The sequence below is a fragment of the Lycium barbarum genome, chromosome 7 (assembly GCF_019175385.1).
Source record: "Lycium barbarum isolate Lr01 chromosome 7, ASM1917538v2, whole genome shotgun sequence".
NCBI classification, from domain to species: domain Eukaryota; kingdom Viridiplantae; phylum Streptophyta; class Magnoliopsida; order Solanales; family Solanaceae; genus Lycium; species Lycium barbarum.
Window position 1 is genome coordinate 46,489,915 of NC_083343.1, and position 8,566 is coordinate 46,498,480.

Sequence of the window (8,566 nt, forward strand, 5' to 3'; positions counted from 1 at the left end):
CCTACTTGGAAATGGGAAGTGATCAACATGGATTTTATTGTGGGATTACCCCGTTCCCGAGGCAAGTATGATTCTATATGGGTGATTGTGGACAGGTTGACGAAAGCAGCTCATTTTCTTCCAGTCAGAACCACGTATTCAGCAGAAGATTATGTAAGGTTGTATCTCAAGGAGATTGTGCAACTCCATGGTATTCCGATATCCATTATCACAGATAGAGAAGCGCAATTTACAGCCAAGTTCTGGAAATCTTTCCAAGAAGGTCTAGGTACTCAAGTAAAGCTCAGCACAGCATTCCATCCGCAAACTAATGGGCAAGCTGAACGTACTATTCAGACTTTGCAAGATATGCTATGGGCATGTGTTCTATATTTCGGAGGTAGTTGGGATGACCACTTACCTCTAATCGAGTTTGCATACAACAATAGCTACCATTCCAGTATCCAAATGGCTCCGTACGAAGCTCTATATGGAAGGAAGTGCAGATCCCCAATTGGATGGTTTGAAATAGGAGAATTACAGCTAATAGGCCCTGAACTGATTTAGCAAGCGGTAGAAAAAGTCAAGGTGATTCGAGATCGATTGTTGACAGCCCAAAGTCGCCAAAAATCTTATGCGGACAACCGCCAGCGAGACTTAGAATTTCAATTTGATGATTGGGTATTCTTAAAGGTGTCACCAATGAAAGGAGTGATGAGATTTGGCAAGAAAGTAAAGTTAAGTCCTCGATACATTGGACCCTATAAAATTATTCGCAAGGTGGGTCAAGTAGCTTATGAATTGGACTTGCCTCCAGAACTTGAATCAGTTCATCCAGTTTTTCATGTCTCAATGCTCCGCAAATGTGTTAGTGATCCTACGAGGATTGTTCCAATAAGTGATGTTCAAGTGACAGACAAGCTAATCTATTAAGAGGTGCCCATTGCCATATTAGACAGGCAAATACGGAAACTTCAAAATAAGGAAGTGACCTCAGTTAAAGTCTTGTAGCGGAATGACAACCGAGAGGAAATGACTTGGGAAGCAGAAGAGAGTATGAAGTCCAAGTACCTGTACTTATTCCAACCCCCAGAAGAGATCCAAGATGAAACACCAGGATTATGAGGTATGTATATTTTCTTTTTATGCATATGGGCCATGTGTGGCCATAAATATATCGAGATTGTATTGTGGCCCTGTGAGGCAATATTATTGGGGGATGTTGTGACAGGATGGTAGTGCCATATTACAGGGAAAACTCTGGATAAATTTTTGTAGAATTCCCGAGTGCTTAACATTCGAGGACGAATGTTCCAAAAGGGGGGAAAAGTGTTACACCTTGGAAATTTCATGTCGTCGCGTAGTGAATGAACCAATGCGAGCTTAAGGGTAACAGGAAGTTCTTAAGACTATAAGATAGATATTTAGTGGTCTTAGAATGCATACATTAAGATTTTGAAGTTATATATATATATATATTGATGAAATAAGGATTGATAAGGACAAGTGGAGTATAAATGGGGTTTAGGAAAGGTTTCTTAAATTATTGCGTTAAGGATTGTTTGGTAAGCCTTGAGGGAAAGTTATAGGGATGTTTAGATCATTAATGAAGCATTAAAACAAGTGTTAAGAAGGTTGTATAAGGATTGGAGATCAAACGAAACGACGAGGACAACTTCGGAAAAACTGTGAGTTACACGACCACATTATACGGACCGTGGAATTTTATACGGACCATATAATGGTCCGTATAACCCAACAACAATAATGTTTTCCATGGTGGTGAACCACGGACACTTATACGGACCGTATAATGTTATACGGACCGTATAAGTGGTCCGTATAATAACCGACGGACTGATTAAGTTGCAACTATAAATACATGTTCCTACTTTATTTTCTCATTCTTTCCACTTCTCCACTTCTCTCCAAGCTTCTAGAATATTCCATACATATCACTTTCAAGAATACAAGGGGAAAACAAAGTTTCATACCATAAATTCAAGTGAATAGAGTGCAAGGAAGCTCTTTGGGGTTGCTAGAGTCAAGAAATCCCTTGGAAGTTGAAGCTAGGGTTTTCTTCAAGTAAAGTATTATCAACCAAAACCCGTTCCTACACATTCAAAGGTGAGTTTTATGATTATTCCATGCGGTTTAAGGTATTGAAAAGTTGAGACACTTGGATTATGGAAGAAGATGGAAAATGGGTTACAAAATATGGAATTTGTGGTAATTGTGAATAGTAGACTAATATGAAACATGAATATTGATATGATTGTGATTGTAATTACGTTATGAATGATGTTAAGAGCATGAGAGAAACATTAGATGGGAATGCATGTAACGTTGTATTATGATCATGATTATGGAAGACCTTGAGAGGAAATTGTGGGGATTGGATAATGAGGAATTGGATAAAAGTTATTGACGATGATATTATGAATGTTGTTATTGACGTTTGGGAGTTGATATGTGATATGGAGAAAGTAGTAAAAACAAAGGAGATGCTGCTCAATTTTCTATAGCTTTAGTTCAAACACGCTTATGTTATCGATTATCTAATATGAGTATAAACTCTCTTGAAGGTAGAAACGTGAATATTGGAGAGGAACGTTCAAGCGATAGATTAGCTAAACGAAAAGGTATGTAAGTCTAATCCCTTCTTTCTAAGGCATGATTCTCGTGACATGATACTTCCTATCTCTTCATGACTTTCCTATATCTCGAAAATTATGAGTCAATCTTAGTAAAGAGCTCCACATGAGATAAGATAAGAGATATGTTACGAGCATGATAATGATGATGATGAGTCTAAGTCTAAAGAGTCTAAGGCCCATGATATTATGTTTCTACAAAGCTAAAAATTCTTATTATGATCCATTGATATTGTTCAATGTATACACTCACCTTATATGCTAATTCCTTCAAGGTGAGGGAGAATACTTATGCATGCTCCATAACGGAATCGGGGGCTCACGACCTTATGTCACCTCGATAGATGTAAAGTTTGTCTTGAGTCTTATGCATGATTCATGATAAGTATGTGATAGTATTCTAGTAGAGGCTCATAGACACGCATGTGTGGGTAGTATGGTCTCACAATGTTACTATTGTACCTATATTATTATTTTGTTAGCTGAAGGGCTTATGTATATAAAAGTAATTATGTCTCTAAATGAAAAATAGTTTTTCTATGATTGAGTATAAATTAATGAATGTACGCTTAATGAGTATGATAAGTAATAGAATGAGTGGTGCTCGGTGGTTAGCCCCGGGTACCCGTCATGGCCCCTAGTCGGATCGTGACAATTTGATTGCTTGGTGATTTGTGCTTATCTATTCCTGGTCCTGTTCCAATCTATTGTGATAGCCTAGCTGCCTTAATGTAGCCAAAAATCCAGTGTTTCATGAGTGTGCCAAGCATATTGAAATCAACTACCATTTTGTTAGAGATTGCTTAGCTGCTGGTAGGGGTGTATAAAGTAAACCGACAAACCGCACCAAACTGATAAACCGAGAAAAAAACCCGACTAGTGCTTTGGTTTGACTTGGTTTAGTGTTGAAAAACAAAACACGACCATAATTGGTTTGGTTTGGTTTTAACTAAAAAAAGTCAAACCGAACCAAACCAACCCGACATTACATGTATTCAATTTTTAAAATATTTATTTGTAATGTAATTTATAAATATTTCTTAAATTTTTTCGTAGTTTTTTATCTATTATCATATTATTCAAGCTTGAACTTAGAATTTTGAACGTCAATAAGTTTTATATCTTATGGATGTTAGTAACTCAAATAAAGTCCAAACCAAAACCAACTCAACATTAATGCTAACAAAAGAAATTCAATTTACCATTAGGAATGACAATAATGTTGGATATCTATTAATTAGTTTTGCATAATTGATTTAGAGAGTGAAAATACATCTGTCATGTAATTAATACTTATTTGTCGTACTTATTTTAGCATGACTTAATATTTTTAGATTATGGTCATTTTCTTTATGGCTTGTTAATTAGCAATATTTATTTTAACCGATTTTATTAGCTTTTGTTAAATATTTTAATACAATGACATCACTCTTCTCACATTTTGTGTTATTTTCTTAAGAAACACCTTAATTATATAGTTGTACCTTACTAGGACTAAAGAAATATTTGAAGTAAAAGTTATATGTTTTGTATCAAGACTATTCCGAAAAAAAACCCGAAAAACCCGAAAAAACCCGAGGTTGAACAACCCGAATTTTATTGGTTTAGTTTGGTGTATAAATTTAAAAACCCGACGCAATTGATTTGGTTTGGTGTTTAAAAAATTCGAACCAACCCGATCCATGTACATCCCTAGCTGCTGGTTTGGTTTCTCTTCACTTCATTAGCAGTTCTGATCAACTAGCTGATATACTTACCAAGGCTCTCCCAGGTGTCCTTACCATTTGCTACTGGGCAGGCTTGAAATGTTTACACCCTCAAGCTTGAGGGGGGGTTAACGTTGGCCCATTCCACACCTCTGGCCCAATGATTGAAGGCCCAACTGCTGAGTTCCGAATTTAATTTTTAGCCACTTTTACAATAGTAATAGCTAATTTTATTTTTACTCTTGTAATTGTTTTGTCTACGATTTCGCTAATCTCTTGTATGTGTAAATAAGAGAAGTGCCCAGATGTAAAAACAATTTCGGGTCGGTGCAACCCAATGAAATATCTCTCTCTAATGAAACCCTAATCCTTTTCTTCATTTTGATCTTCATTTTCTTCCGCAAATTTGATCCTTGTATCGAACATTTCTGTATTTTTCTCTTTGGTAATTATCATGTTAAAAAGAGTGCCAACTTTTTGAAACTGAAGTGCTAGAAACAAAAGCTACAGAATGTGTCAATTGTAACAATAAATCAGCTCCTAGGGAATCCATCTTTCGGCATTAATAAGCGTCAAACATGGCTAATTGTATATTTCAGTAGAATACAACCATTTGTCTTTTCTTACGACATATAAACCTAAAAATATCTCTTAGAAAAAATATAATCTTTTTTCTGAGAATTTTTATGAGGAAAACTTGTTAAAAAAGAACAATCCATATTTTACTGGTTTTGTCTTCTACTCATTAGTATAAATATTAACCATATAAAAAAAACTTTCTAAGCTCATATACATCCTTTTAATATTCACGTGACTTGGTAAAGAATTTTAATTTGTTATTGGGATTTTCGTTGTTCCCTTTCATTTTTTCCAGGGGAATTGACATAAATATACAACCCTTAAATAATATTGGCATGTTTGTAACCAAATATTTAATTTAGCAATGTAACCCAAAAGAAATGGCATTTAGTAGATATTTGTATATTTGCCGGCTTAAAAATAGGGAGGGAATATTTCTTCCCCCTAATGTCACGCTATTCACTCCCCCCAAAAATCAGAATGAATATCTTTTAATATATTTGATTAAAATCTCTTATCAATTGTGAAAGAAAAAAAAAACACTATACTTGAAGGTTATACAGTTCATAGGTTGATATTTTTATACTTTTTTATACATAATAAATATACATTGTTTAATTGTATAATAATGAGAATGTATACATGGTACTTTACATTATATATAAAAATGTATGCATGGTACTTCACAATATATAGCAGAATGTAGACATGATACGTCACAATATATATCAGAATGTATACACGGTACTTCACAATATATACCAGAATGTATACATGGTACTCTTCTTCTCTATCGAATTCTCAGAATGTGTACATGGTACTTTACAACACATATCAGATTGTATATATGGTATGTTTCTTCTCTATCGAATTCCCTGAATCTATACATGGTACTTTAAAAAAAATATATATATATACATATATATATATATATATATATCAGAATGTATACATAGTACTTCACAATATATACCAGAATGGCAGAATGTATACATGGTACTCTTCTTCTCTATCGAATTCCTCGAATGTATATATGATAATGTATATTAGAATGTATACATGATACTTCACAACATATATCGGAATGTATACATGATACTTTATTTTAAAATATATTACATCAGAATGTATACATGGTACTTCACAATATATATATATATATATATATATATATATATATATATATATATATATATATCTAAATGTATGCATAGTAGTTCACAATATATATCAAAATGTATACATGGTACTTTAAAATATATATATCAGAATGTATACATGATACTTCACAATATGACAAATTAAAATTCTCTAACTCATCAAAACGTTCAAAAGCTATATCAAATTTTTTCGGTAATTTTGAAGATTATAGGTATTAGGGGGGAAATAAATATCTATATAGATTTTCTAATATACTACTCAAAATAGATGAAGTGATTAGCGTGTAATGTGGCTTATTTAAGGATAAAAGCATTAAAGGGTGAGAGAGAGAATCAGTTATAGATCCTATTTTTTTGGTGAATGAATTGGCTGGATAATGCCAAACATTTTAAGGGAAATGCATATTTGGTTATGAGATGCCAATTAATGGCCCACGTTTTCATGCCACGCCAAATTCCCTTTTTTCTACGGATTGTCCTTCTGGTCTTTAATTTTTGTCCATCACTTAAAAAAGTGGTTGAAAATATCTCAAGGTTCTAGGAATCTCCGCTCAGTTAAAAAAAAAAATCGCATCGCAAGGCAAGACTTCACGAAAATTTTGCCTCAAGTCAAAGCCTTAAGGCAAAAGTGGCAGAATTTGCCTTAAGACAAAAGTGTGTCTTGCGAAATTTTGCAAGGCAGAATTTTATTTTTTTTACTCTGCTGGAATTCTACAAATAGGCTTGATTTTGCAACGAATTCTGCCTTGTGTTTTTTTTTTTTTTTTTTACGAAGCCGGGATTCAATCCCAGAACCTCGAAGTATTTTAGGCAATAAAGACCATCCCTGAATAAGGGCAATCGTGCAAATTGGTCGTTCTCTTTTAAGTACAATACTAGAAGGGATGCCTGTGTGCTGCACGGGCCCAATAATTTAAGTTGCGGTGCATTCTTATTCATCCACCTTTTGTGTGCTAGTTTAATTTACTTGAAAAAATATTGTTTTATAAAATTGCATCATACTAAATCAAGGTTACATAGCATTATCTTCAGAAAATAATTGCACGTGAGTGTTGACTTTATAGATGCAAGAACGCTATGAATACAAAAATGCAAATGCTTAAAGAGCTTCCAACACGTCAATTCTCCGACACACATTTGAAATCTAATCTTCTGCAGGAGCTTCAATTTTCTGCAAATGGTCTTCCTTTTCTTTTTTCTTTGGTCATGACTCAACAACAACAACAACAACCCAGTGAAATCCCACATCGTGGGGTCTGGGGAGGGTAGAGTGTACGCAGACCTTACTCCTACCAAGGTAGGACGGCTATTTCCGAAAGACCCTCGGCTCAATAAAAGCATAAAAGCATAAAAAGAAGTCAGATAAGGTTAAGAGAATCAAAGCGATATGAAATGAAATAATGCAAGCGACACAGATAACACAGGATAATCAAAGCACAGGAAATAACAGATAATAGCATAAATCTGAGCAGAAGATATTATATTGCGATAATGCGACTACTAATAAGAACGGAAAACGAGACAATCTACTAGCTTTCTACCCTAATTTGGGTCCTCCAAACCCTCCTATCTAAGGTCATGTCCTCGGTAAGCTGTAGTTGCGCCATGTCGTATCTAATTACGTCTCCCCAATATTTCTTCGGTCTACCCCTACCTCGTCTGAAACCATCCATGGCCAACCTCTCACACCTCCGCACTGGGGCATCTGTGTCTCTCCTCTTCACATGCCCAAACCATCTCAATCTCGCTTCTCGCATCTTATCTTCCACCGAGGCCACCCCCACCTTATCCCGAATATGCTCATTCCTAATCCTGTCACTCCTGGTGTGGCCACACATCCATCTTAACATTCTCATCTCGGCAACTTTCATCTTTTGAACGTGAGAGATCTTAACCGGCCAACACTCCGCCCCATACAACATAGTCGGTCTAACCACCACTTTGTAGAACTTGCCCTTAAGTTCTTCTTGTCACATAGCACTCCGGAAGCAAGGCTCCATTTCATCCACCCTGCCCCAATACGATGTGTGACATCATCGTCAATCTCCCCGCAGCTTTGCAGAATAGACCCAAGGTACTTGAAACTGCTTTTCTTCTGGATGGCCTGGGTACCAAGTCTCACTTCCAAGCCAGCCTCCTGAGGTGCTTCACTGAACTTACACTCTAAGTACTCTGTCTTGGTCCTACTCAGCTTAAACCCTTTAGACTCCAGAGTATGTCTCCAACTCTCCAGCTTAGCGTTAACTCCGCTACGAGTCTCGTCGATTAGGACTATGTCGTCCGCGAACAACATACACCATGGCACCTCACCTTGAATTTGCCGTGTCAATTCATCCATCACCAAGGCAAATAAAAACGGACTAAGAGTTGATCCTTGATGCAACCCCATCACAACTGGAAAGTGCTCTGAGTCTCCTCCTACTGTCCTTACCCTGGTTTTGGCTCCCTCATACATGTCCTTGATCACCCTAATGTACGCCACAGGCAC